Below are 3,190 nucleotides of genomic sequence, written 5' to 3'. Positions count from 1 at the left end.
CTCAGCAAGAGGCCCAGCAATCACTTCTCTAGCTTCCCACAGAGTTCTTGGGTACACTTGATCAGGTCCTGGGGATTTATCGACTTTAACCGTTGCAAGACATCCAGCACTTCCTCCTCTGTAATCTGGACATTTTGCAAGATGTCACCATCTATTTCCCTACAGTCTATAACTTCCATATCCTTTTCCACAGTAAATACTGATGCAAAATATTCATTTAGTATCTCCCCATTTTCTGTGGCTCCACACAAAGGACGCCTTGCTGATCTTTGAGGGACCCTATTCCCTCCCTAGTTACCCTTTTGTCCTTAATATATTTGTAAAAACCCTTTGGATTCTCCTTAATTCTATTTGCCAAAGTGGGCAAAGCAGAGGCCAACCAGTCTCACCCTAATCCCTTGAATCTCAACATGACTGAACTTGCTCTGCCTTGGTTCCTTTACCAATTGCACTGAAGTCACCTTCCACGGAAGTCAAACCAGTTTAAATTTCTCCCAATTGCACTAACAAACCTACTCACAAACATGTTGGTCTCATTCTGGTTCCGGTGTATATTAACTGCTTGAACAGGTCTCACCTTCCCCAGAAACAGTTCAAGTGATCCATGAATCTAAAACCACTCTTCTGCACCAACTGTTGAGACAGGTATTCATCTATCCTATTCTTCTATTTCTGTACTCACGAGTACATGGCACTGGGAGTAATCCAGAGATTACAACCTAAAGATCAAGTTTATTAATCGACTGACTAGCTCCCTGAATTCTTGATGCCAGAACTCATCCCTCATATTATCAATATCGTTAGTACTGATGTGCAACATGACCTCTGTCTTATCATTTGCTCCTTCATTATGCTATGCAGTTGTTTAGTGACATTCCTGACCCTGACACCAGGGAGGCAACACACCTACTGGAGACATATCTGCAACTGCCAAAATATCTGTATGCACCTGCACTATCTAACACCTACCATTATCTAGGACATACCATTATTTCTGTTGTTTATTTTTTGGCTTCTGCCTGTGTGCAGCCGAGCTATCTGTAGTGCCATGAATTTTGTCCTTGCTATGCTCTGCAATGGAACTCTCACTGTCTTTATTTTGCAACACATAAAAATGCATTGTACTTCAGCATGACTTTCTGTCTCTACTTAAACTGGTAATACTCTTCAAGTGGTAAACTCACTTTAATGAAATATTTTCTTTTGATTTTCAGCATTCTTTTTGCTGTGATGTCTGCACCACTGCAACCCAAGTAGTATTTTTACAGAAGACCATTAGTGGTACAGTGTGGCATTTACCACCTTTATAGCAGTATGTGGGACTTGTTAAGGGTTGTTTGAAATAGTTCTCTGTCACTAATTTTCTTTTGCGTTTGTTTTTTCTTGGCCTATTAGTGACAGTGGATCTGCCACCATAGAGTATTGACAGAAAAAGCACTGTCCTTCAAAAGTAAGAAGGATTATTGCATGATAGCAATAAGTATGATGATATTTGGTCAAGAACTACTAATATCTTAGGGAGAAGATAGACACATCCAGTCCCTCTGAAAGCTACAGTGTGTGCAACATTAATAGAATGGGTGGAGCCAATGTTATCTGAACATTAACTTTTCAGAATCATGACCTTGTACTACACCATCCTAGGTCTAGGCATCAATAGTTGCTTCATCAATGACCTCCTGCCTATCATAAAGTTAGAAGTGGGGATTTTTGCTGATAACTGACTCAAAGCAATTTGTGTCCCTGTGCACAAAACAGGCTTTGGAGAGTCAAGAGGTGAGTTATTCTGCACTATTCGAAGCCTCTTAAATGCCCTTGTAGCCATTGCATTTAATTGGGCAATCAAGTCCAGTTTCTGGTAAATCCCCAGGATGTTGATAGTGGGGGATATTAGTCATGGTAACATGAATTAATATCAACGGGTGATGGCTAGATTGTGTCATATTGGAGATGGTCATTGCCTGGCATTTCTGTGGCGCGAATGTAACTTGAATTTTAATACAAAAGGTTATAGAGACAGCAAAACTCTGCTGCATTCCCATGACAATAACTTAGCTGATTTGGGAATTAAGATTTACAATCTCCAGACCAATTATTGGCGATCAGTCAGCACCCATTTCTCACTTGGTATAAAATGGTGTCTTTTTTTTCTAGATCTCATGAGTGCAGGATGAAAAACTTTAATTCCTAGTTTCTTTTTAGTAATGACATTTTTTCATTATTCTTTCCTTGGGATATGGCATGGCTATCAAGGCCTATCTATAATTGTCCTGGAATTGAGTGGCTTTCAAGGCCATTTCAGAGGGTAGTTAAGATACTAAGAGTCAATCACATCGCTGTGGGTCTGGACTCACACATACACCAGTCCAGGTAAGATTAACAGAGAGACTTCTCTAAAGGACATGAGTAAACCATATTTGGATTTTTGCATTAATCAATGTTAGCTCTTAAAGTTGCCTTTACTGACATAGTACTAGCTTTATATTTAAGATTTTAAAGTTGCATTTAAATTCCACCAATTGCTGCAATAGGATTTGAACTCGTGTTACAGGAGCATTAGGCACTATCACTATGCCACAATCTCCGCAAGATTATGGATCAGCAATAAATGTTGGCCTAGCCAGCGATGCCAACATCCAATGAATACAACTTTAAAAAATTGTTTGGTGTTTCTCAACCAGTCAACAATATATAATTGCATCATGCAAAACTCTGCCACAGCTAGTACATTGGATTAGAATCAGCTGGATGAAAGCATGGGACCAAGAGATGAAAGGACAGTGATCTGTATCTTTGAAATGCCTATTACTCATGGCAAAAATAAAGCTGAATAACATTTTAAATACTGAATCTATTAAACTGAACCAGAATGCATATCTAATGTATGTCTGGTACATTCAATATGAATAACAAAGAATCATCCTTTACAATGCTTAAATTTCATTTACAGAACTGATAATTCATTGTTTCATTTTTTTTTGTAAGTGTCCTCAGGGATCAGCCTGAATTGAAAAGGCTGTATCGTTGTTCAAATGCGTCATTTTGGGATTTTAAATCTCAGAATTTTAGTGGTTGGCGATATGTTTAAAGAAACTAATAATTAGGACTCTTTCCCTGCATTTCCTGTTCAGTCATAAGACCATAAGTCATAGGAGTGGAAGTAAGGCCATTCAGCCCATCGAGACCAATC

The sequence above is a fragment of the Chiloscyllium plagiosum genome, chromosome 6, assembly GCF_004010195.1.
Source record: "Chiloscyllium plagiosum isolate BGI_BamShark_2017 chromosome 6, ASM401019v2, whole genome shotgun sequence".
Classification (NCBI taxonomy): Eukaryota; Metazoa; Chordata; class Chondrichthyes; order Orectolobiformes; family Hemiscylliidae; genus Chiloscyllium; species Chiloscyllium plagiosum.
The sequence above is the reverse complement of the archived record's forward strand: the minus strand, read 5'-3'. Positions refer to the sequence as shown.